This window comes from Eumetopias jubatus, unplaced genomic scaffold, assembly GCF_037043125.1.
Source record: "Eumetopias jubatus isolate StellerSeaLion01/CBP00866 unplaced genomic scaffold, mEumJub1_p1.0 scaffold_12, whole genome shotgun sequence".
NCBI lineage: Eukaryota > Metazoa > Chordata > Mammalia > Carnivora > Otariidae > Eumetopias > Eumetopias jubatus.
The window spans coordinates 21,411,091-21,438,383 of record NW_028274818.1 but is presented as its reverse complement, the minus strand read 5'-3'; the positions used below and the strand labels follow the sequence as shown (position 1 = coordinate 21,438,383).

General features: G+C 38.8%; 1 protein-coding gene and 1 pseudogene across 1 annotated transcript in view; both read right to left on the bottom strand.

Annotated features, from left to right (window-relative positions):
• The window catches only part of CDC73 (cell division cycle 73), a 199,926-nt gene that overhangs the window by 3,825 nt on the left and 168,808 nt on the right, over positions 1–27,293 (bottom strand). The gene's annotated exons all lie outside the window — the stretch shown is intronic.
• Positions 1–27,293, bottom strand: part of LOC114210432 (small ribosomal subunit protein uS5-like) — a 76,516-nt pseudogene that overhangs the window by 20,902 nt on the left and 28,321 nt on the right.

Below are 27,293 nucleotides of genomic sequence, written 5' to 3'. Positions count from 1 at the left end.
TTTCAAGCAAGTTAAACATTCTTCCCTGTAGTTTATATGTCAATATTTATATATTATGAAGTACATTATGGTTTCCTGTGAGGACTTATGGGGACGAACTATGTCTTATTCATCTATATGTATTCATCTATATGTAACCAAGGCCTAGCACCACCCTTAGCCTGAAGTACGCATATAAAAAAATGATTGTGCATAAAGGAATAAATGAAGGAATAAGTAGGTTTATTAGTTAATGTTACAGGAAAATTTGAGAATGCAAAACAATTAAATTCAATCCTTTTATGGATGAACAGAAAGGTCCAGACCTTGTCCTAAAATTTCTTTTCACTGTCTCAGCCACTTTTATTTCAAAGAGAAACAGCAGATATTAACATCAGCCTGTTATGTTATTGTACTAGAATTTTCTGTATAAATTGGTCCAGATTCTTCTTACTTGGCAACATGGAGTTTCACTGTCCATTAAAATTTAACCTATGTGTCATAAAGTGACATATAACCACTGTCACTCTCTCTTCTGGAATGCATTAGTGCATTCATATTTTTCCAGATTCCTGTCCTGAATTATGGCTTAAGAGAAATTAGAGCAGATGACTTCAGGATTTAATCTTCCCCCTCCCCATTAACCTGCCTCCTCTGCCTTTCAATTGTATAAAATTATACACATTTTTCAACTTGAATATTTTATTAGTGTTAAAATGACACAACCCAAATACTGATAACTTAGGACAAAATTCAGTCTAGGAAAATCACTATTTAAATACCTTTGTAAAAACAGAAGTTTCATGAAAATCTCATTTTCAAATTTCCATTTCAAATATTTCCATTTTGTTTAATTCTTCCGTTTATTTATTAATTTGTCAAAATATTTGTATGTTCAGTGCCTAATAAGTGCCAAATAATGAGCCAGATATAAAACAAGGTAAAGCCCTCATGCCCCCATAGTCGAAGGAGTATATAAACAAGTCAATAGATTATCACAATTTAGTGTAGAGAGGACTGTGATCAGGAAAAGTACTAAGCAAAGGTTGGGAATGTGAGAGGGAAAAATGCTAAAGGCTCAAACTGCTGAGGCATGCAGAAAACCAAGAATTAAATACCAGTGTCCAGGGAAAGAGAAAACAAGATCAGGCTAGAGAGAAAGGAAAACATATTTGCAAATATTCATCTAATCACTTCCCGAATTTCATAGTTCATTATGTGTACAATACAAAATATGCAGTTTGAAATTCATTTTGAAGTCAAGTTTTAGTAATGGAGAAGTAGTTTATTTTAACTAAGTCCTTGAAAGATAACAATTCTATCTCTCAACAAAATAAATTTAAAAAAACAAAACAAAATACTACCTATTGAAGGCACGGGAGAGCAACCTTAAGAAGGCAGAAACTGTAGAAGATTAGATCCTTAAAAGCAACAAAACCACATTCATTGGGTGAGGTCCATATTTCCATTTCCCCTGGGGACATTTCCAGTCCACATTTGATGCAGGGTAGAGAAGACTCAAGCGAAAAAACAAAGTTTAGAGTTGAGTCTTACAAAATTAGAAGGGCTTACGAGACATTAGAGCTTTCCAGTGTTAAAAAGAAACAGGTTCAAAATGGAGTCACTTAATGTTAAGCCCCACCAAGCCTTAATACCACCTAAAAGTAGTTTCGGCCTCTCCTAGGAATGGAATTTTAAATCAGTCTGGGATTTCCTGATCAGCACCTGTGAGGTAATCTGCGCATTAAGACTTTCTGCCTTTCCCCCTAAGGGACCTTGCCCATAACAATCCTTTCTTTTCTTTTGCTAATAAGTTGCTTGTCCTGCCCTGTTTCTGCCTATAAAAGTCTTTCATTTTATACAGCTCCTTGGAGCTCCTTTGTATTTGCCAGATGGGATGCTGCCCAGTTCATGAATTCTTAAATAAAACCAATTAGATCTTTAAATTTACTCAGTTGAATTTTGATTTTTAACACCAGAGATGTGTTATAACAAAGCATAAGACCAAGCATACTTAAGATCAAGGTGACAAACCAGTAACTCAACTACTAGATCAAACAACCAACACTCATGAAAGGAAGATCAAGGAGTCTAGAGTCTCTATAATGCATTATACGAAATGTTGTGTATATAATCAAAATTTACTACACAATTTTAAAAAAAACAGGTTATGGTGACCCCTAATCAAGAAAAGAAACCGCATCAATAGAAATAGTCCCTGAGGTAGCTCTTGTGTTAGAATTAGCATAGTAATACTTTAAAGAAGTTATGATAATATGTTTAAGGACTTAAAAACTAAATCATAATAATCTCAACAGAGAAATAAAACCATGAAAAAAAGCCAAATGAAAATTCTAGAACTGAAAATTATAATACCAGAAACAAAAATTTCACTGGATGAATTTAAGAGCAGATTAGAGAATAAAAATTAGTGAACTTGAAGAAATACCTATAGAAATCTATTCTGAGGAAAAAAGAAAAATGAAAATTAGGAAAAGTGAGCAAAACTGCAGTGATGTAAATGACAATATTAAAGTCTAAGCACAGAATCAGAGTCCCAAAAAGAGAGGAGAGAGAATGAGATGGAAAAAAAATACTCAAAAGAAATAATGGCTGAAATTTCCCACTTGGTGAAAACAACTTACAGATACATAAGCTCAGAGAACTATTGATACATGCAACAATGAGGACAAACCTCAAAAATATTATGGTAGGTGAAACAAAGCCAGACACAGAAGATACACATAGATGAGTTTATTTATATGATATTCTAGCACAGGCAAAACTAATCTATGGTGACAAAAAGAACAATGTTTGCCTGTAGGGGGTTGAGAGAATAGAAGTAGAAATAAAGGAAGTTTCTGGGGTGATGGGAATAATCTATATCTTGATTGTAATGATGGTTAAACAGGAATGTACATTAATCAGAATTCATTAAATTTTACATATGCTTAAGATCTGTGCATTTAACTCTAGGAAAAATGTCAATAAAAAAAGAAACTTATTTTTATCAAATTCAGCTCAAGGCTAAAATTGCGAGTACTGACCATTCTGAGTGTTAAAACCAGCATCTGAGATAACAGGAAAAAATGTTGCTTTTGCTGTAAGTTACCCCTTGCTGAAAGGTTGATCCACTTTGGACCTCATAACTTTCATTAGAATACACAACAGTTTCTATCAAACAAGTAACTAGAATAATAAAGAATATCATTCCAAACATCTCTGAAATAACTCACAAGTCTTGGAGAATTCCTTAGTAATACAAAAAACAAAAAACAAAAACAAAAACAAAAACCTGAACTATGGGATGGCAGCTGCTGTCTAGCAGAACATGGTAGCATCTCAAGTTGAAACTAAGTTGCCTCCCTTTGAAAGGATTGCATTCATAATGCTTTAGAATCACTGCATCTCCCTCTCCCAATTGAGCTTGCCCTATAAGTAACCTCTGATGAATTGAGTGTCTCTTAGTAATGCTGACCAACTGGAAACTGAATAAAATGCCTTCTCAAAATAGAGAACCAAAGCCATATTCTAAAAATGACAGAGAGCTGGCATAGGCACATGCAAGATTCTTAATAGCAGCTTTTTCCAAATGTTCAAACTTGAGTCATGCTGGGGGGGCAGCAGAATCAAACACAGTGAGGCTTAAGAAGTTCATGGTGCTTTAAGGCAATGGCTACCCTTATAGGGAATTCATCATGTCTACTGCCTGTCTCTTCATTTTCCACAGTCAAGAACATCCCTTATCTGAAGTTGTGGAAGGGAGCATCCATGTGCTACTAGAACCTACTAAGATTCAAATGGGACCCTGGCCACTTTTCAAATTGATTGATAAAGACTGAGAGTCACTTGAACATCCATGGGGACCCAAGTTAGGTATTCCGGAACCTTATCTGCTCTAATTAGTATAGAATTACTTTGATTTCAGTGTAAGTGGTTTCTCTTAGAACTCTGTATTTGCAAGAGAAAAGGTACTAAGGCATAATGGAAGAGGGGCACATCCACAAATACTGTCAGAGTAGAATCTTTGCCCCACTTCCAACATCTGAAGCTGAGCTTCACTTACTAGGGTTGGATCCCTATTCTGCCTCCAAATTTCAGCCTGTGATATTAGGCCAATTACATATCAAATGCAGGCAGCTATGAAAGGGAGACAAGCATATAAAATCAGAACCCCAAACATGCATTTTGGGGGGAAGATCTTCCTTATCCTTCTCATTTCCAAATGAAGTTATGAAACATCTGTTTAAAAAGGCAAGGCAATATGAGAAATCCTTAAATTTCTGTCTATTCTCTCTTCTATTATAGCATTTTTCATTTTATACTTTGACATATCAGCACAAACTCATGTAAGAGGATGTCAAGTGAGGTTATCTTATTCTGGAAATGAGGCTTATATCTAAAGCACATACTAACTACCTCACATTCTATATAGACCCCAGTCCCAGTAAATGAGCTACTCACATTCCCGCAGGAATTACTGAGAAGTATCAGGTCAGAACAGCCCCTACCAAGAAAGAAACACTCTTAATTCCCAGCAATGGAAAAGGAACCCTGGGGAGAAATAAGTCATCAGCCTTGTAGGGCATGCAGTGCCTGTTGAGAAAGACTACTATTTCCTCCCTTCTCTACCAGGGAGGGAAGGGAGATGCACTCTCTTACACCAAGCTAAGAGAGCTCCAAGAGAACCCAGTCAGGGCACCTGTAAAAAATGAAAACTGGCATCCCATCAACAACTAGAAGCCTGCTGAACTGCAGAACCCCCTCCCCCACCAAACCCTTTGGTGTTTTATATATAAATGTTTTTTCTTTCATGTGGCAAAATATACATAATATAGAACTTACTTTCTAACCACTTGTAGGTACAGTTTTGTGGCATTAAGTACATTCAAATTGTTCTGCAACCATCACCATCATCAATCTCCAGTCATATTCAAATGTATTTATTGATATCTGGATCACCCAGGTAACATCACTCACATTGTGAGACAGATCTTGGGAGAGGATCCTATAAACCTAGGTACTGATGTCCTGTCCAGTCCCTGTATCCCACTGAAAGGAAGAAAGTGATGCTTGCCATTAAGTTCTCTCAAATTTGGCAGAGTAATTGAGCAAAAAAAAATGAACGCTGAATTCTGGTTTAGATTTTTCTGGAGGCATCAGATCTGCTGGAATAGTCCATGTTGGGAGAGACTGAAGGAACTAAACTATAGACTGTCTCTGAGGATTTGGGGAACAAAATTTTATAAAACTGAGAGGGAATGAAAGAGGACCTTGGGAATTTGGTAGCTCCACATGAAGAAATGTGGAAATTAATGGAGGGAGAGAGCCATAAAGCCACTTAGGCAGCCATAAGACCAAGCAATGGTATCCCCAACCTAGAGAAAACAATTTTGGGAGATTCAGAATAAGTAAGACACATCTGCTCCTCTAGGGAAGTTCCTCAGAGATAGAAGGGCCAGGTAAAACCTGCATGGAAACCATATCAGCAAAGGCCACCAAAAGCAAACTAAATCAGATTAACTCTGCTTCTCCAACCCTCTTCCCTACTCCAAACATTTGAGCAGCTAGTGCTTAGAAGTGATATAAAAAGATGTCTCAGAGCCAGACCACACCTTTCTCCAGCTGACCTGAAGTGAGAGTTTGAAGCAAACTCTGAACTGATTTTGAGGTGAAAAGATTTTAAATAGGCCAGACTGATTCTTAGCCACTGAAATTGGGCTATTCTAATAAAGATGACCAGAAAGTTATGGAATCATATTAAAACTTTTAAAGAATGATTATCCAATGGAAAAAGGTAATTTGACAGGGTGTGTTATAGGAAAAAAAATCTAAGAATTCATAAGTACTTCAACAAGATATAATTCCTCAATAGACCTGTTTCCTGCAGTGCCTGGGTGGCTCAGTCATTAAGCGTCTGCCTTCAGCTCAGGTCATGATCCCAGGGTCCTGGGATCGAGCCCCGCATCGGGCTCCCTGCTCACCGGGGAGCCTGCTTCTCCCTCTCCCACTCCCCCTGCTTGGGTTCCCTCTCTAGCTGCCTCTCTCTCTGTCAAATAAATAAATAAAATCTTAAAAAAAAAAAACCCTGTTTCCTACACAAGGGGGAATGTGCTAGGAAAGTGAGAGATAAACTGGAGGAAGAAAACAGCAACCAAGAAATGAATGAAAATTGTGTATCAATCCAAGGCAACAGTAAGCCTCTGAAGGGTTTGAAATAAGTCATAGCATTAGAATTATAGTATGTAAAGCATTGCAAAGGAGGGGTGAGAAAAAAGGAGAAGTACTTAGGGGGTCCTATGTTCATTCTAGTTAAGAACTAAGGACATGAACCACAGCAATGACATGGTGAATAGGTAGAAAGAATCAAGAGGAGGTAGAAATGACAGGACTTCAGAACAAGTTAGAATTAGGAGTTTAGAAAGAATGTGTGTCCAAGGAAATATCTAGGTTTTGGCTTGGTTGAGTGGAGAGATAATAGTGATTCATCTCTCCGACAAAAGAAATACAGAACAGAGAGCTTTTTTTTGTAATAAGCTGATGACCATAAGCTCCATGAATGTAGGAATATGTGTATCTCGGGCACACAGTGGGTACTATTTACTGGACAAATTTAGTTTGGGGTAAGCTTGGAAAGAGATATAGAATAACTGAGTGGATACGGTTAGCAGAGTTGGATATGCTGGTCTTAGAGTTTAGGAAAGGAAGATAATATGACAAACAGATTTAGGATCATCAGCATAAAAGTGTTTGTGGATGAAAGAGCACCAAGGTCAGAAACTTGGGGAAAAGAAATAATTCAAGAGGTGGGCAAAAGAAGAGAAGCTGTCAAGTAGAAGAGATCTGAGAAAATCTAGGAAAACCAGTGGAAAGTGGTATCTCAAAATCCAAAAGGAAGCCCAAGCTTCCAGGAAGGAGTGATCAGCAATGGTAAGTGCTACAGAATGATCAAGTGAGATAAAAACTGAAATTTCTGACTATAGGAACTAGAAAGCTCTTGGTAACACAAGTGAAGGCAGTTAGGAGCAGATGCCAAATTGCCATTAGTTAAAAAGTAAGTGGGAGGTGGAGAAGTGAAGGCTCTCAGTGTTGACTGTTTTTAAGAAGTTTAAATTCAAAGGGAGACATGAAGACAGAGTGATAGCATAGTGGTTAAGGAGAATATTGGTTCAGAAGAATGAGAAGAAGGTGTGGTACAGAAAGACAAGTCAAGAGAGATGTGTTATCTGGTTTTCTGGTATTGGTAGTCACTGAGAATGTTCATAAATTGAGGGGAAGGAGCCACCAGTAGGGAAGAAATTGAAGACACCAAAGAGAAAAGATAACAATAGAAAAAAGTAGAGAAGAGACTCAAGGTTATAAAATCAATAATATAAGTAATGGAGTTAATCTTCAATAAGAAGAATTAAGAGTAGGGGCACCTGGATGGCTCAGTCAGTTGTGCATCCAACTCTTGATTTCAGCTCAGGTCATGATTTCATGGTTGTGGGATTGAGCACCATGCTGGGCTCTGTGGGCGTGGAGCCTACTTGGGATTCTCTCTCTCTCCCTCCCACTGCCCCTCCTCTCTCTCCTTTTCCCTCTCTCTCTCTCTCCCCCTTTCTCTAAAAAAAAAGGAATTTAGAGTAGATATCAGAGAAAGCCACCCTCTCAATGGGAAGGGCAGCATCTATATTTCAATCTGGTAAAGAGAAATGAGATCTTCTACTTTTGGCCTAGGCTGACTAGGTGTTTTAGAAAACCCTCCATAGAAGAGTAACTAAACCTGGGAAAGGACACACTGTTTTGAGAAATCTCTGGGAAACGTGTCGAAGGATGTCATTTTATAAAAACAAAAACCTGCACTGCAGTCCAGAGGAAGTCAGAGGAGGAAGTAGAAGAGGCTGAGTCACAGCCCAAGCTGCAAGGTTGCCTGAAGTTGATGCCTCTTTCACCACTGCTATTGAAAAATTAAGTCTTGGGTCAGGGATAGAATGGTAAATTATAAGATTCATATACCAAGCAGATCTTCAAGAGAGAATGAAATAGTTCCAGGTCAGGGGCATCTCCTGAGCTTCCAGCATGAATAATGAGTAATTTCTTTTTTTCTTTTTTTTTTTAATAATGAGTAATTTCTCTCTGAAGCATAGCATAGACAGTCATCAACTTAAACCCATAGGACCACATATTTTCAGACCCAAATAAATACAAAAATTCTGAAAAAAGTTTAGCAAACTAAATCCATAAGTGCTTATGAAAGATAATATACAACTCAATAGAAGACCAATAAGGAAGTTGAAGACTGAAATGACACTATAAACCAACAAAATCTAACAGACATCTATATAATACCACCCAACAGAATACACATTCTTCTTAAGTACACATAAAACATTCTCCAAGGTAGATCACGTTAGGCCATAAGACAAGCCTCAATAAATCTATGGGGACTGAAATCATACAAGAATGTTCTCTGACCACAATGAATAAAATTAGGAATCAATAAGAAAATGACATTTGGAAAATTCAAAATTATGTAGAAATTAAACACACTTCTTTAAAAAATGAGCCAAAGAAGAAATTAGAAAAAAAAATTAGAAAATACTTTGAGACAAGATGAAAATGAAAATACAATATCCTAAAACAGGATAGAGCTAAAGCAGTGTTGGAAGGATTTTATAGCCATAAAGTCTCATAGCAAATAATATCAGAAAATAACCTAACTTCCACCATACAAAACTAGAAAAAGAAGAACAAACTAAACCCAAAGCAAGCAGAAAGAAGGAGATAATAATGATTAGAGCAGAAATAAATAAAATAGAGGATGGGAAACAATACAAAAAATTAATGAAACCAAAATTTGGTTATTTGAAAAGATAAAGAAAATTGACAAATACTTAGCTAGACTGACAAAGAAAAAAAAGAGAAGATTCAAATTATTAAAATCAAGAATGAAAGAGGAGACATTACTACTGATTTTACAGAAATAAAAGAATTGTAAGGAAATACTATGAGCAGTTTTACACCTACAAATTAGATAAATGAGATGAAGATATAGAAAATCTGAATAGATCTAAAAAAAAAAAGTAAAGAGATTGCATTAATAAACTAAAATTTCCCACAAAGAAAAGCCAAGGATGAGATGATTTTGCTGGTAAATTCTATCAAACATTTAAAGAAGAATTAATATCAATCCTTCATAAATTCTTCCGAAAGAGTAGAAAATAAGGGAGCACTTCCCCATTCATTCTATGAAGCCAGTATTCTGATACCAAAATCAGACAAAAATATCTTAAGAAAATTAAAAAACACTACAAACCAATATCCCCCTATAAATATAGATGCCAAACCCCTCAACAAAGTATTATAAAAAAATGGAGCTACATATGAGAACTTTATATACCATATCCAAATAAGATTGATCTCAGAAAGATTATCATATAAGCCATACCAAAAGAATAAAGAACAAAAATCACATGATGATCTCAATAGATGCAGAAGCATTTGACAAAATCCAACATCCCTGCATGATAAAAATGTTCAACATACTAGGAACTGAAGGAAACCATCTCAACCTAATATAAAGTATCTATAAAAATGAAGCTAACATCACACTTAATAGTGAAAAACTAAAAATTTCCACCCAAGTTCAGGAACAAGGATATCCCTTCATAAACTTCTTATAACATTGTACTAGAGGTTCTAGTCAGGGCAATTAGGCAAAAAAGTGAAATAAAAGACATCCAGATTGGAAAGGTAGAAATAAAATTGTCCTTATCTGCATTTAATATGATCTCATATATAGAAAATCCTAGGAAATTCATCTAAAAATTGAACTTTTAGATTTTTTTTCCAAGATGGAAGAGAAGCTAATAAAAGACGTTAGCAAGATTGCAAAATACAAAATCAATACTTAAAAAATCAACTATATAAGAAAACAATTTAATTTACAATAGCACCACCAAGAAGAAATTACTCATGAATAAATGTTTTAAAGAGCAATACTTATACTATGAACACTACACAACATTGTTGAAAGGAAAAAAAAGATTTAAATAAAAGACATCCATGTTCATGGATAGGAAGACTTAATATTGTTAAAATGGCAATGCTCCCCAATTGGCCTACAAATTCAAAAGAATTCCTATCAGAATCCCAGCTGCTTCTTTGTAGAAATTGATAAACTGACCCTAAAATTTGTACAAAAACTGAGAGTATCCCGAATAGGCAAAACGATCTTGAAAATGAACAAAATAGGAAGGCTCATTCTTCCTGACTTCAGAGCTTACTATAAAGCAGCAGTAATTAGTTGTATGGTACTGAAATAAGGATGAACATATAGATCAGTGGATTAGACCTGAGTGTCCAGAAATAAACCCATGTATCTATGACCAGTTGATTTTTTTTTTAAGATTTTATTTATTTGACACAGAGAGAGAGTACAAGCAGAGGGAGCAGCAGAAGGAGAAGGAGAAGCAGGCTTCCTGCTCAGCAGGGAGCCCAATGTGGGGCTTGTTCCCAGGACCCTGAGATCATGACCTGAGCCAAAAGCAGACACTTAACCATCTGAGCCACTCAGGCGCCGCGGCCAGTTGATTTTTGACAAAGGTGCCAAGAATACTAAGTGAGGAAAGATTAGTCTTTTCAACAAATGGGACTAGAACAACTAGATATCTATATGCAAAAGAATGAAATTGGACCCTAACTCACACCATATATAAAAAGTAACTCAAAATAGATCAAAGACCTAACTATAAGACCTAACTATAGAACACTTTTAAAATATATAGGTAAGGGGCACCTGGGTGGCTCAGTCGTTAAGCATCTGCCTTCCTCTCAGGTCTATGATCCCAGAGTCCTGGGATCGAGCCCCCTCTTGGGCTCCCTGCTCAGCGGAAAGGCTGCTTCTCCCTCTCCAGCTCCTTCCTGCTTGTGTTCCCTCTCTCACTGTCTCTCTAAAATCTTAAAAAAAAATAAAATAAAATATAGAGGTGTAAATCTTCATGATCTTAGATTTGGCAATGAATTTATGACAGCAAAAGCACAAGAAATAAAAGGAAAAGGTAAATTAGACTTAATCAAAACTAAAAATGTTTGTGTTTCAAAGAAAGTGAAAGGACAACCCAAAGAACGAGAGAAACTATTTGCGAATCACATATCTGATAATAGTTTAGTATCCAGAATATATAAAGAACGATTCAACAAAAAAACAAATACACTAATTTGAAAAATGGGCAAAGGATCTCATTAGATACTTTTTTTTTTAAGTAGCTCCATGCCCAGCAGGGAGCCCAACATGGGGCTTGAACTCACCCTGAGATCAAGACTTGAGCTGAGATCAAGAGTCAGACACTTAACCGACTGAGCCATCCAGGCGCCCCTCATTAGACATTTCTAATAAATAAGATTTAAAAAGATATAGAACGGGCACCTGGGTGGCTCAGGCAGTTAAGTGTCCACCTTCAGCTCAGGCCATTATCCTAGGGTCCTGGGATCGAGTCCTGCATCAGGCTCCCTCCTCAGTGGGGAGTCTGGTTCTCCTCTCCCTCCACCCCTTCCCCACTCTCTCTCTCTCTCCCTCTCTCTCTCTCAAATAAATAAAATCTAAAAAATAATTAATTAACTAATTAAGATATAAAAGTAGCCCAAAAAAAAAACCCACATGAAAAGCTGCTCAATATTATTAGGCATGAGGGAAATACCAATCAAAACCACAATGAAGTACCACCTCACTCCTAGTAGGTTGGCTATAATCAAAAAGACAGACAACAAGTGCTGTTAACAATATGGAGAAATAGGAGCCCTCATACATTGCCAATGAGAATGGAAAATTGTACAGCTGCTTTGGAAAATGGTTTGGCAGTTTGTCAAATGATTGAAGATAGAGCTACCATATGACCCAGCAACTGCACTCCTAGTATACACCCAAGAGAACTGAAAACCTAGGTCCACCCAAGAACTTACACAAAATGTTCATAGCTGCATTATTCATAAAGCAAAAAGTGAGCAAACAACCCAAATGTTCATCAACTGATGAGTGAATAAACAAATGAATACAATGGAATATTATGCACTTGCAAAAGGAATGAAGTACTGATTCATGCTATACCATAGATGAACCCTGAAAATATTATGCTGAGTGGAAGAAGCCTGTCACAAAAAGCCACATATTCTATTGTTCTATTCATATGAAATACCCCAAACAATCAAATCCATTGAGAATGAAAATAGATCAGTGGTTGCCAAGGGTTGGAGAAGGGAAGGACTGGGGTGTGACGTCTAAAGAGTATGAAGTTTCCTTTGGGAATGATGAAAATGTTCTGGATTTAGATACTCCTAATGGTTGTACAACATTGTGAATATACTAAAAACCACTGAATTGCACAATTTTTTTTTTTTATTTATTTGAGAGAGAGAGAATGAAAGATAGAGAGCACAAGAGGGAAGAGGGTCAGAGGGAGAAGCAGACTCCCTGCTGAGCAGGGAGCCCAATGTGGGACTCGATCCTGGGACTCCAGGCTCATGACCTGAGCCGAAGGCAGTCGTCTAACCATCTGAGCCACCCAGGTGCCCCATGAATTGCACAATTTTTAAGGGTGAATTTTATGGTCTGAAATGCCTCTCGGTTTTTAAAAAATGACAGAATACCTATGAAATACAAAACCTAACCTTTGTCAAAGCCCTCCAGCTAAAGACTACCAGGAACACACATCTAGTTGGACAGACTGGGTTCATTACTCACTGTAGCAATAAATAAAACAACCAATGGGAAATTGATGGGCATCTCAGTAAGAAGGTATTAGAAAGGACTTACAGGACTCAGGTTTATGTTAGATGATTTTGAGGAGAGTTTAAGGAAGCTGGGCTGTGTTTTAGATTGGATGCTGTCAATAAGCAAGGGTAATTCTATGACTGGATACCTTAAATTTTATCTAGTATGAGGGATGATATACTGAGGCTAAAGATGTAACTGGTATTAAAAAAAAGAGAGAGAAGTAAGAAAAGAAAGAGAGAAAAGAAAAAAAAACAAAAGAAAAAAGAAAAACCTCACTTCGCCAGGATAGAAGGCTCTATGGCTTTTCTTGTGGTTTGGATGATGTTCATGTTTTTTGTTCAGACATAATTAGAGTGGGCTTGTTTGTGCCTTGATCCATCATGGTCACAGAGCGACCATGAGAACACCAAGGTCAAGCTGTGAATGCTTGAGCAGCTAGCTGATAGCACCAGGACATGTCTTCCACGTGAGAAGACTAGAAGATATAAAATATACGAAGAAAAAAAATACATCTGACAAAAGTCACTACTAACCCATGTTTTAAATTATGAACTAAGACATGAAAGTAACTTCCTTAATCTGTAAAAGGGTACCTGTATCCATTTCCTTTTGCCATTGTAACAAATGACCACAAATCTTGTGGCATGAAACAACACAAATTTATTACCTTATAGTTGGAAGTCTGATATGGGTCTCACTGGGGCTATGTTGAAGATGTCCTCTGGGCTGTTCCTTCTGGATGCTCCAGGGGAGACGCCTTTCTTGCCTTTTTAGCTTTTAGGGGCCGTCCACATTCCTTGCTCAGGGCCCCTTCCTCCATTTTCAAAACCAGCTACGGAGCGGGAGTCTTTCTCACGCTGCCTTCTCTCTTGTTATGTCTTCTGCCTCCTTCACTCTTACAAGCACCCTGTGATGTTAGTGAGCCTATCCAGATAATCCAAGATAATCTTCTCATCTCAAGGTCATCTGATTATCAACCTTAATTTCCCTTCACCATATAACCTAATTTATCCACGAGTTCCAGGGATTAGGAGGTGGAATCGTGGTGGAAGGAGGAAGGCAGGCACCGTTGGGCATTAGTCTGCCTACCACAGCATCTTAAAAAGCCTACAGCAAATGTCGGAAACTTTTGTTTGAAAATTGGGACTGAGAATGCCCACGATCACTGCTTCAGTTGAACGTCAGAAGAGAGGGTTTCGATTTGTCACGGCAAAGCTCTTCAGACGACACACGTCGCCATGGCTAGTTTCCTAAATGCAAGTGATGGTCCTGATAAACACAATCTACTCACAGTCACACCCAACCTGAGAACACACATTTTCAGTAGTCTCTAAATCAGGGCTAGCGAATGCGTGGTGCTCTTCCTCCCACTTGAGTCCTCCGCCCGTGGGGGATGTTATTCACACCACATGGTACTCTCTCCCGTGGATCGGGGACAAAGACGCAGAGTCCTCCTCAATATATCATTTGCAGCGACGACAACCTGTGAGTAAGGGTTGGCCCAGGAAATGAAATCTATTTGCCAATCCTGATCTAGAGGATTAAAACCTGATCTATAAAGAAATGAGAAGAGATGGCTTCTTTTGTTCTAAACCGCATACAGCAAAGTGGAAGTGGGAAGATTTACAGCCAGATTTAATTTTCTAAAGATGCCACAGACCTTTAAATTAGTATTTAATAAACCTCTAAGGACAGTGGAATAATAGTCCCTAGACTCATTTTATTCGTTGTGCAAAAAGAGCAACCCCAAATTTGCAGCATAGCCTGCTTCAGCTAGCCTCTTTTATACATATATTAAACCCTTTTCTTACTGTTTGAGGATTAGACACCAGGGTAAAGGTATTACAAGACTAGTTTATTAAGGTAACTAGCTAATACAAGAGACTAACAGTTCAATTATGAATACTTGCTTTAATTCATAAGGAAAATAAATCGAAAAATTTAGGCAAATATTTTATTTCTCAAGATAATTGGAGGGCGCCTGGGTGGCTCAGTTGGTTAAGCGACTGCCTTCGGCTCAGGTCATGATCCTGGAGTCCCAGGATCGAGTCCCGCATCGGGTTCCCTGCTCAGCAGGGAGTCTGCTTCTCCCTCTGACCCTGCCCCCTCTCATGTGCTCTATCTCTCATTCTCTCTCTCTCAAATAAACAGATAAAATCTTTATTAAAAAAAAGATAATTGGAAAGCCAAATTGGAAGACGAAAATGTTTTCTAATTGTGTTTGAAGGATTCTAAAGTAAAGATAACAATAGTATAATTCCCAGAATCCAGTTCCCTTTAAATCTGTATACCTTCCTTCTGAGGAGCCTGAACCTCACTAATGAATTCGTCAAAATAGAGACTGTTTTACTACCCAGCTCTGTGGTGTAGTTTTTAAATAATAACTGCCCCCAAAGAGATCTGCTTTTCCACCTAAGATGAAATTGTTAAATACCAAGTCTTGAACTATGTTAAAGGGGGAAGAAAGCCCATAGAGTATCCTACAAGGCACTTACATACACACTGACTGCCAGGTACCACTCAGGAGGGAGAAAAAAGATTTCATTTCTAAAATTGCTCAGACAGAGCCTAGCTCTCACCACGAACCACCTTAACTCAGTGTAAGAAACCCCCGCAACAGGATTGATAAAAGTTTAAATTTCCCATAGCCGAGTTGAATCGGTAGAGTTTTCAAAGAATGGTAGAGATTTTCTTTGGCTCTTCCCTTTTCCCTAAGTCTAGGAAGTTTTGGCAGGTTAGAGGAAAAATAGGATATAGTAATCATGGCAGTCAGGCTAAGCTTTTCTCTTTAGGTGTAAGTCAGTTTGTCCCTCCTTTGCATAAAGCCATCTCATTGCTACCCATCATACTTAGGGGGAAAAAATCAAACTCCTTGGCAAGACCTATCAGGCCCTGCCTGAGCTGGTCCCTGCCTGTTTCCCTCTCTAACCTCCTACTATTCTACCACCTGCTCAATGGCCCTTCTCATACCAACCTTTCTACTTTCCTTCTAGCAGGTCAAATTCCTTCATGCCTCAGGACCTTTGCACTTGCAATGTTCCTTCTTCCTAAAACAATCTTCCTTGAGATCCTCACATGCCTTATTCTTTCATATCATTTGGGTCACTACTCGAATGTCACCTGTTAACTGAGGTTCTTCCTGACTCCCCTAGCTTAGAGAACCCCTCTCTTTTTTTCATAGCACTTATTAGTATGTACTTGCACACTCTGTCTATTCTGCCGAAATAGAAGTTTCAGAAGAGCAGGGAGGGCCCAGACAACAGAATAGTTCCTAGTACTCAGTGCATGCTTAATCAATCTGTTTTAAGTGCTTAAAATGAGTGCCATCTCAACAGAAAAAAAAGTCTGGTGGTTTCTACAAAAGTCTCTTCCTTTTAGGTCAGTTTCCTACTCCCTAGATTGGGTTCTAACCCTCTAAAATCCTATCAACCCCTTTATTTCACTCCCTCAACCCTACTGGTGTCACCACACATGTCATTTGTAAAATGGCCAATGCCCCTTTACTGTGGTATGTCTGAATTTTGACATCATAAGAACTGCCTCACTCCAAGAAGTGACTGAATTAAGCAGGGAAAGATAAAGCAAGATGTGATACAATATAAATGTGGAGTTTTAGGCATGTTCAAACATTACTGCTTATGTAAAGTTTTCTTACTTTTACAAAAATAATACTTCCAGATGGGAACTGTAAACAATATATTAGCCAAAAGAAGAAAATAAAAATTGGTCAAAATCCCCTCAGAGAGGCACTGCTAAAATTTTGGTTACTGTATATTTATAGTTTTGTTTTCTATTTGTGCATGTATAAACTTTTAAAACAAAATTTAGCTCTTACTCTGCATCTACCTTTGTAAGCTGCTTTATTTTAATCTAACAATATATAATGAGTATTTTTATGTCACTAATTATTCTTCCACAGCTTGATTTTAATTACTTTGCCAACGAACATTTATTGGGCTTTAATGAAGTACTGTCCTTGAGGAAAGCAGGTAGGGTTCTCTTGGGTCAAGCATTTTACTGCAGCTACCTCAGGGAGAAATGGAAACTTCAGATCAGTTGCTTTGGAATGCAAAAGAACAAGAAGATCAAGATTTTGGAGAACTAAAACTTAATTTTAGTTTTATTAGGAGTTCCAAGATGAAGCTCGACAAAGAATCCATCCAGAATAGGCAATAGAACTCATCCTACTAGAATCATGTTAAGATTGAGAGTGACATAAAAAAGGACATTCAAAGGAGATCAGGAAGGGTGGTCGGGGAGAACAGGAGCACACAGGATGTGTACTCTACGTGGAAAAAATAAAGCTGGTTGTCCAGAGCCCCAAACCAAAAGACTCATCGAAGGGACGACAGGTGGGCAGAACCCAGAGGGCCAAGTGACACGGAGTAAATAGCTTCCATTTAAGTCACAGAGGGCTTACAACGCGGAAGCTTGTTGTCCTGGCAGGACCAACAAGAGAAGGTTCAGTGTAGACCCGGCGATAGACGTGGGTGCAACAGGAAAATAACAACGCCTGGGGCTTGGAGAAGGGAGGAACCTGCAGACCACAAGAGGCATAGGGTAATAAGGTCTTCAATCTTTAGCCACATGTCAAGCTTCCACCCTTGAGACTACCAAGAACACGGATGAGAAGAGGGAAAACTTTCCTGGTGGCTGTAGCAGGAGGATCAGCCTAGAAAGGACACTGCCTTGCCTTCTGCCATTTAGCAAAGTTTTATATGAGCTAGAAGCTCTATCTTACTGGTGCTCAGATTGGTCAGGGAGAAACGGGAAGAAGGACACAAGAACATTACCCGTGTGAAAGGCAAATGTGCTGATGGCCTTGCAGCGTCTCACCGTGTGGGGTTCTCAGGCGATGGCAGTCAGACTCTCTTTCTCTGCCTTTGAATGCTACATTCTATTCTGAGTTACCCAAGCAGCTACATGTTCCCTAATACCTTTTAGAAAGTGTGAATTTACTCAGCAGTGCCTCTCTCTTCCTGAGGACTGGATAGACGCAGGGCGAGGACGATGTGGGACTGCACACTAAAACATCCCTCTTACCTCAACTCGGAGGATCTGTGACTGGATTCACCTCACCTGAGTCTTTTCTATGAGGAGACTGCTCAGTCCTTCATATAAATAGACTTTACCAGCCCCAGTTTACCAGGCACACCCAGATTTATACTCAGCCTGGCCTCCCTGCTAACAACCACCCTGCCCCCGATGTAATCCTGTACCCCACATGCCTTTGAACCATAATAAAGATTGAAATGCACTTGGGTTATTATGTGACCTGAACTACAATAGATGACAATGGGTCAGGGAGTATAACTGAAAAGCAGAGGTGTCAACCAAGACCACCTTGCCTTCGAGTTCAAATGAATCAACTGGAATAGCCATTTCTCGTGCTTCAGGAAAACCAGTGGCCCTGCCGTCTTTCTGAGGAAATGCTTATTTTTATCTCAGTCACATCTGGCTCAAATGTACTGTATTCCCTCAACTCGTTCCATTTTTGGAACACCCGGCCACGTGGTGTAAGGCGTCCTTTTTGCACACTGTATCACCGTGTGTTGGACACCATGTCCGATCTCTTCATTCTCCCAAATGCCTACAGCAGAAGGTTGCATAGAGAGCAAATTTTAATAAAAATTTCAAGTAATGGAAGGAGGTTACATCACATTGCTGCCAACAATTTCAAGTCAAATAGTAAATTTTATTCTTGGATTATTTTGACTGCCTTTCCACCTAGTTTTCTCTCTGGCCTCCCTCCTGAGAAAAGCCCATCATTACGGTGACCTCCCTCCTGCTCTTCTCTGACCTCCTCCCCTTCCTCAAATTCCTCGTACTTCTTCTGGCAGAGCCATCTCATTGTTCACCATCTCATCATGACACACTTTCCAGATCATAACCTTAAGACCTTCCTCCTCTAGAGTAGCCACCTTGGTATTATCCTTAAGCATAACAAGTATCTCTTTACGAGCAGCTCTAGAGATGGTTATTGAAAGAACATTTTGTTATCCTGCTATAGCTGGAAAAAGAAGAGAATGTTTAGAAAATCTACAAACAAACCTAAGATTGTATTCTTTGGAAGAAAAAATATTTCTTTATTGCCCTTCTACCCTGGCCCCTCCCGTACAATGAACGACCCTTAAACCATGATGGCAGTGGAGAATCCAGCTCCAGAGTGGGGGAAGCTCCAGCAGGGGAAGGCACAGCTCTGTGTGTGGCACCGTGTGTAAGGAAAAGTGGGAAGATGAGAGGGAAAGCACACCTGGACACAACAAAATATTTGGAATCCAAAGCTACACAAAACAGCACAAAACCCATTCTTGCTGAAATAAAACCCCATCTGTCCCATGCAATCATTTTTCCCTTATTAAATAAGATGCCAAGTTACTTTCATCAGATTGGCATTTGGCCTATTCAAAAACAAACACGAGAATCTCCCTAAGTTTGTTTCTGGATGTGAACAATGGTGATTGCTGTTGTTGTCTGTGGAACCTCCCTGTCCAAGCAGCTGAGTGATTGGCAATAGGCACGCACAAGTATGGCAGTATCTATTGCAGTCATTTGCCAGGATAATGGAGCCTTGTCAATTATGTTGTCAGGCAGCAACTTACGTTGAATTTGAAAACAGTAAGTGTCATACAAAAGCATAAGTGATTTATATACGAGAGTACAGGAGCACTTAAAATCTGCAATGTAATGAAATGAGATACCAACAGATTGCATATTTTGTGGTTATTACCACAGAGGGGGTAAAAAAAACCCTCTAGAAAAGAAATAACTATTTGAGAGCAATCAGCTGCAAAGCACGAACCACTTCCCACCTCACCCCCTCTCCCAATTCTTGGAACATTCAGTCAATCTATCAATCTGACTAACTAATAACGCCTTGGTACTTTACTTTAAGTAACAAAAGCTACAGCACTCAAATCAGAACTCAGTCTGTTCTCCGCTGCACTTTGCAGCCTGACAATATACCATCTGACAAAATGCAAAAGGCCTCACTAAAGGCAAGGGGGAAAAAAAAACGGAGCAGAAAATTCAAGATAGGTTTTAAGCTATAGCTAAACTGACCAGACACAGGGTGACCTATTTTCAAACAGCCAACCTTCCATTTGTTTTTTTGAGGCTTGGTCCTTTGAAACCACAGTTTTACATAGAAGCATTGAAATGTTTGCTTCTGTTGCTAGATCTGTTAGCAAGAACAAAACAAGTTCTGGGAGGAGAAATCAGGAATTGGTCACACACCTTGCTTCTCTTGTATTCTCTGATTCCCACCCCCGATTCCCATGATTCCATCATGGAGCCCTCTCTGTCCTGTGCCTCCACCATTCCTATCTTGTTGAGAGGACTTCGGTCTGTCCCCCACCTCTCCTCTCTATTGCTCCTGGCTTTGTTCTTGGGATTCCTATGTGGATTCTAACCTGTTTCCCTAACTATTTGACCCCTGGATTGGCTTTTTGCACTCGGCTTACATATTTTATCCTCCCCATTCTGTCTACACCCCGGTGTGGCCTGAGCTATTTCCTGTTTTGCCCTTTTGCCTCGTAGACTTCCTATTGTCTTTGCTACTTTTTAAATCTTTACTACTTTTTCCTACACTTTCACTGTATGTCATAACCTCCGCAAGCCAGCCCCCAAACTTTCAAGGCAGAAAGCTCCCCTCATCAACACACAGTCAAAATGTCTGCCCTCCCCGTGCCCAGTCCACCTTGACAGTTCTGGAGGAATCCAGGCTACCTCCGCTCAGGCAGAAACTCATCATCCATAATTAAACATAATACAGAACAACTCTAAATTAAATCCTGCCCACCAGAAAGAGATAAATGTATTCGTTAAAGAAGTGGAAACTTGGAGATTTCGGACAAGAGCCAAGTACATTTTCCAGCCACTACACCTGAACTGTAATATGAATTATTGTTGCCAAATGAGGGAGCTCAGTAGAGGATTTTTTTAAGAAAAGGGAAATGTGGGGGATTCTAAGCTGGAAGGTTCAACCTTGATTTTTAATTCTTCCCTAGCCAGGGTGCCATTGCAATATCAGAAGTTTATGAGGTGGGATAGTCTTCACCACATCCTTTCTTGTGTGCTTTTATCCTGGGATACTCAGACCACCGTGTCTGTCTCACAGTTGAACCACCATAACTCAAAATATTCTGTGCATTTTTTTTCATTTAAAAAATATAAATGGGGTCATTTTCCCCTGAAGAATATGGAATGTAAGTACTCTGTTCTGTTTGACGTACATGGCTAAACTCCTTGGCATCATCAACAAAGAAAAGTAGAATATAAACTCCAGGATTACGTATAATGAGCTATTATCTTTCAAGTCCTAAATTGTTCCCTTATCATAAGGGAGTTTCTGCCGAGAGGCACATTAACTCCTTTATTTATCACTGAACTCAGGCCTGATGGGTTTATATTTAAATATGATGAAGTACAGTGGAGAATGTAAGACTGAAATGGTTGGTGACTCCTCGTCGTTTACTTTCTTATGCAGAATGATATCACACATATAAAAAGAGATAACTACTACGCAGATAAAAATGAATAAAGGACATTCACGGGTAAGCTCTTCAGTAGAGATAAACACCCTGAATTCTTTTATCAAGAAAATTACCTCAAGTGGGAAGTGTGTCTAAAATCAGACATAATACTTCAGATTGCAATTCTACCACTTCTGGCTGGGAAAACCTGGGCAAATTATTTAAACTTCTAGGACCTTCTTTTCTTCTCATCTGGTAAAAAGGGATAATTTCTAATATCTTCAAAATTAAAGGGATAAAAAGCCTCAATAAATGCTAGTTCCTTTTCTCTTCCATAGATGCTGTTCAAAATTCTCATCAAACCACCACCCCTAGTGACCACTCTCCAGATTATTGGCCCAGATTGGTGCCTCCCCAGGACCTTTGCACTTGGCTGCTCCCTGTGCCCGGAAGGCTCATCCCCAATATCTTTTCATGGCTAACTCCCCATTATTCACTTTCAGCCCAAATCTTGCCACCTCAGGGATGTCTCCCCTGTTGCAGACACTCTCTATCCTGTCATCTTTGTGGTACTTACTGCTACATGAATTAATCTTTTTATTTGTTAGTTTCACAATTTATTGATCGGTCTAAACACGCCACACACACACACACACACACACACACACACACACACACACACACACAATTTAAAAAAAAGACAGGACCTAAATACCTAGTTCATTGCCAGATCAGCATAGTGTTTATACCTGACTCTGAAAATGACGGAGAGCCAGGAGAGTGAATGAGAATGTTACCATGGTAGAAAGAGCACTCTGGGCCACGGTGTGAAAAGTGGATTGACTCTGGAAAAGGCAAAATTATGCAGACGTAAAAAAGATCAGTTGCCAGGGGTTAGGGGGAGGGAGAGATGACTAGATGGAGCACAGAGGATTTTTAGTATGATAAACTTTCTGCATAATACTGTAATGGTGGATACATTGTCATTATCCATCCATCAAAATCCATATAACGTACAATGCCAAGAATGAACCGTAACACGAACTATGGACTTTGGATGCTAGGAATGTGCCAGTGTTGGTTTATCATTTTTAATAAAAGTACCACTCTGGTGGGGATGTTGATAGTGGAGGAGGCTGTGCATGTGTGAGGGCAGGAAGTATATGGGAACTCTCTGTACTTTCTGCACAGTTTTGCTGTGAACCTAAAACTGCTCTATAAAATGAAGCTTTTTTTTTTTTTAAATGGATTGAAGAAAGCAAAACTTTAGACAGGGAAGTGGGAATAAGCCTGGCATAATCCAGGCAAGATATGACAAAGGCCTAAACCTACAGCTAGAGTGGACTCCCATACAGGCTAGGGTCTATGTCCTCTTGGTGTGTAAATGTCCCTCTCAAGCAGAACACCTTGACAGGGACATAATACTACGAGTGTGATCCTTCTAGCATCTAGTATAATGGGTCTGTTACCTGCACTGATCTATCTTTTGCTTCCTATTAATTAAAAAAAAATTATATTAATTTGAACAGCCAGTTCCTATAATAGGCTTTTAAGCAGTTTATAGTGAACTAAATCCCAAAGATATTTCACATAATACTATATTGTCAAAATACATGTTCTCCATCTATTTTCAAAAAATCTTTGTTAGTTTCAAACTGATCTGCTTGGCTATTGTGATCTTTTTGATTCCTCATTCATTCAATATAATATCAGGCTCATCTGTCTCTCTAGGATGTGTGTCACCCACATATTGTAAAAGCAAGCCTTCTATATTTTTATCCCATTGCAGCAAATGATTCTTTATCAGCGACCAGAGAGTGGAGAGATTTCCAAAGCCTCTCAATGCCCTTCACCTCTCATCTCAAACTATGTTCTTTCTATACACTGAAGTCCAGTGCAAGGACAAGGCTGCCTGGAATTTTTGTATTTCTTTATTTGTGAAAAAGCTGACCATTCATTAGAGGGCTAAGAGGTCCCTTGGGACAAATCTAGAGAACTTCATTTTTATATGAATACTTTAATCTAATCCTATCATTTTAGTTGTCAAATCACATTTCTCCATCTGGTCCATAGGCTATCGGGAAAGAACTCATTGATTCTGGGGGCCACTGAAGCCAAGTGTAGTGCCGACTCGGCACGCCTGCTGCATGCCAGGCCCTATTTTAGATGGATACAGCACTGATGAAAAGTGACAAAAATCCTTGCCTTCATTGAGCCTACTTTCCAGGGAAATGACATTCCATTGGTACATGAACATTCTTAATCTTTTCCATAAACTTCAAGTTATTCTGTTTATTAGGCTTTCTTAGAGGATTTTCAGATCAGGATAGCCTTAAAAGTCTATGCCTCTTCTAGGTATTGGTCCTCAATTTCTTACCCCTTCTAGTTTTATACATGCCTTCTTAAGATTCTGAGCTCAACACACTGCTTCTGAGATGGAGACATTTATTTCTTTAGATGCCTCCCTGTCTGCATACTGCTCCTGACCTCAGCGGGGACACGCAAATCCACCTCCAGTCCTGGCTCTTCCACTGATTAGCTGTTACTTGGGCAAATGACTCAGCCTCTCACAGCCTTTTCTCATCCACAAAATATGAGTAATCAGGCACACCACAGAGCACTGTTGTAAAGAGTAAATGAGCTAATATAATACATCAGCAAAGTACCCAGCACATAGGAAACCCTCAGCATTTATATACACAAGACCAAATGCTCTTGATTTATGCTCTCATTCTGAGTGTCTGACAACATCATCAAATCTCTTTCTGAAATTTTAAATTTGTGTGCTAGCTTAAATGTCACTTATCCCAGGATATCATGGATTCCTATAGCCCAGATATCCACTGTCTGACCTATAAGACTGTGGGCTCCATGAGGACCAGGGGCTTGGTCTTCTCTCTTGTCCAAGACTAGTATAGTTGCTGGCACATAAAAAGGCATGCAAATATTAATTGAAAGAACTGACTCAATTTAGGAAATGCATGCCTGTACATGCTCTTCCTTACTATACTAACTCAAGGGTGACGAGGCACTATCTCAATTCCCATCAATTATAAATCACTAACCAAATTTTCTTGTCTGTCAGAATTAAGTAATGAAAATTCTCCTCATTGAAGCTCTGTATTTTGAGTGATGACATTGTCATCTTATTAGACATAGAAATAAACTACACTCTTCTTGAAAGCTTAACACACCCTCATACTGTTCTTGTGGCTGTTCTGTTACATCTGCAATAGACCTTCTATGGCTGTTGACACAGACATGTTTGAACACGAAAATATGGGGCCATCTGATGTACAGTTTTGTTCTCTACCTGAGGTGAGGACTCAGGTTAACCCAAATACAATTAGGAATACAAAATCCACTGAAAAAGTAACTTCCTTTAAAATAGTCTTTAAAGAGAGCAAAATCCTGAAGGCCTATATGTATATTAAAATTTTAAAGAATAGTTTACACAGATCCACAACATTTTTCTGTTGATATGATTTACAGACTATTATTTTTCAGATTGGGATAATAGGAGCTAAGGTCTATTATGTCATGACTGAATTTTTTCTGCATGTTATTTCTTTGAGTTACTTAGGTGACTTATCTGTAAGGGATCTCTTATAAACATTTTCAAAATGTTAAAAATTCCATGTTTGATCACCCCATTGTATACGTTAAATATCTTACAATTATGTCAACTACACCTCCATAAAACTGGAGGGAAAATATATAGAACATATCCAGGACCATTAAAAAAATTCCATGTTTGAAATACCACCCGAAGGTATAAGCAACTTCATCTACAAAATAAAATCATTAGACATAATCATTATTAGGTAAGTAAATGGCAAGAAGGTAACAAATGTCACGTGATATTGAATTGGCCAGCACCTAGAACACCAAAGTACAACTTGCGGCCCAAATCGGGCCTGTCTTCTGCTTTGGTAAATGAAATTCCATTGAATGTAGCCACAGTCTTGTGTACTGCCTACAGGAGCTGTCTCACTACAGTGGCAGAGATCAGTAGATGCAACAGAGATTATATGATAATCAAAGCCAAAAACATTTACTATCTGGCCCTTTACAGAAAAAGCTTGCTGACCTTTGATTTAGATTACATAACTTGCTGTGGTCAAAAAAGAGGACAATGTGGGCGCCTGGGTGGCTCAGATGGTTAAGCTCTGCCTTCAGCTCAGGTCATGATCCCAGGGTCCTGGGATCAAGTCCCACATCAGGCTCCCTGCTCCTTGGGAGACTGCTTCTCCCTCTGCCTCTCTCTCTCTCTCTGTCTCTCATGAATAAATAAATAAAATCTTTAAAAAAAAAAAGAGGACAATGTATTTAGTACTGCTGGTAAAATAAGATCATATAATAAAGTAATAAATTAATTCTTTAGTTATCTCCAAAGCCAAATCAAATTGAAGGACTATAGAGTGTAAGCATAATAGTCAAGCTTTATAGTTGTAAAAAGACCTCAAAAAACTCACCAGTTAATAACTATAGTTGACATTCGTTGTGTTCCTACCATTGTTCCAGCTACTCTGTTAGCCACTGTACATGTATCATTTCTAGTTGTCAAAACAACCCTCCTGGTAACTATTGGATATATCCATTTGAGTATAAGGAAGTTGAAACCAAGAGAACTTTCTGAAGGCCACACAGATCTGCCCAGCTCCAAAGCCTGCATTTTAAAGAACTTACCAGGAACATCTTTTATAAGCAGTGCTAAGCATGAATTGACATCACAAATTATCTCCAACGTACTTCTGCACTCCGCACTGAGAAAATGCTAATATAAAAAAGCATTTCCAGAGACTTAGGATTAAAAATGAAGGAGTAGAGTCACTTCTGCTCTACTCTCTTCTTTGAAACCAGTTGAAAAATGAGACACAGGGGCACCTGGGTGGCTCAGTCATTAAGCGTCTGCCTTCAGCTCAGGTCGTGATCCCAGGGTCCTGGGATCAAGCCCCACATCGGGCTCCCTGCTCAGCGGGAGGCCTGCTTCTCCCTCTCCCACTCCCCCTGCCTGTGTTCCCTCTCTCGCTGTCTCTCTTTGTCAAATAAATAAATAAAATCTTTAAAAAAAATGAGACACAGAATGAAATACAATAAATAGAAATAAGACACAACTCCACACCATAATTAATTTTAAAAAAGGCACTAAATGCAATGAAACTTAATTTATATCTAGATAGGGCATTAAGAGTGGACACAAGAAGTTGTTGTCAAATAGTCCATGACTTATTTATCTGTTAATTGGCTCAATTTGTTTTTCTTCAAGCTAAGTCTTTGCAGAGGGGCTCATTTCCCCCATGAGCTAGTCAACTGAGTATATCAGTCTACACAGTTTGTTTAGACTGTCAGGAATGACATTAAAACCTCTGCAAGAAATAAACCAGCTGATTTTATCAGTTTGTCATAATTCCCTTCCATATTCAGCTCTTCCTGACTTTTCTCTCTCCTTAAACCCTCAGTTTCTGGTCCTTTCAGCAAATGATCTTGCCTCTTACTTTGCTTTGTATAAAACAAGACCAGTGGAAATAAACAACTACTTTCATGGTCTTTACTAAAATTTTTGTTATATGAAAATCCCTAGGTTGCCATGTGTTCAATAGTCTAGTCAAATGGACCACTTGCTGCTCTTCTGTTTTTTTTTTTTTAAGATTTTATTTATTTATTTGAGAGAGAGAATGAGAGATAGAGAGCACAAGAGGGAAGAGGGTCAGAGGGAGAAGCAGACTCCCTGCTGAGCAGGGAGCCCAATGCAGGACTCGATCCCGGGACTCCAGGATCATGACCTGAGCCAAAGGCAGTTGCTTAACTGACTGAGCCACCCAGGCGCCCATGCTCTTCTGTTTTTATACTAGCAGTATTTTATTGGGGTAAAATTCACATGTAGTGAAATGCACAAATGTTCCATGAATTTTGACAAATGTGTACACTCATGTCACCATCATCCAGATAAAGATCTAGAACAATTCCATCACCCTAGGAAGTTCTCTCATGCCCCCTTTCCAAACAATTCACTCCCACACCTTGAAGCAAAAACTACTCTAATTTCTATCATCACTGATTCATTTTGTCTGTGCTAGAACTTC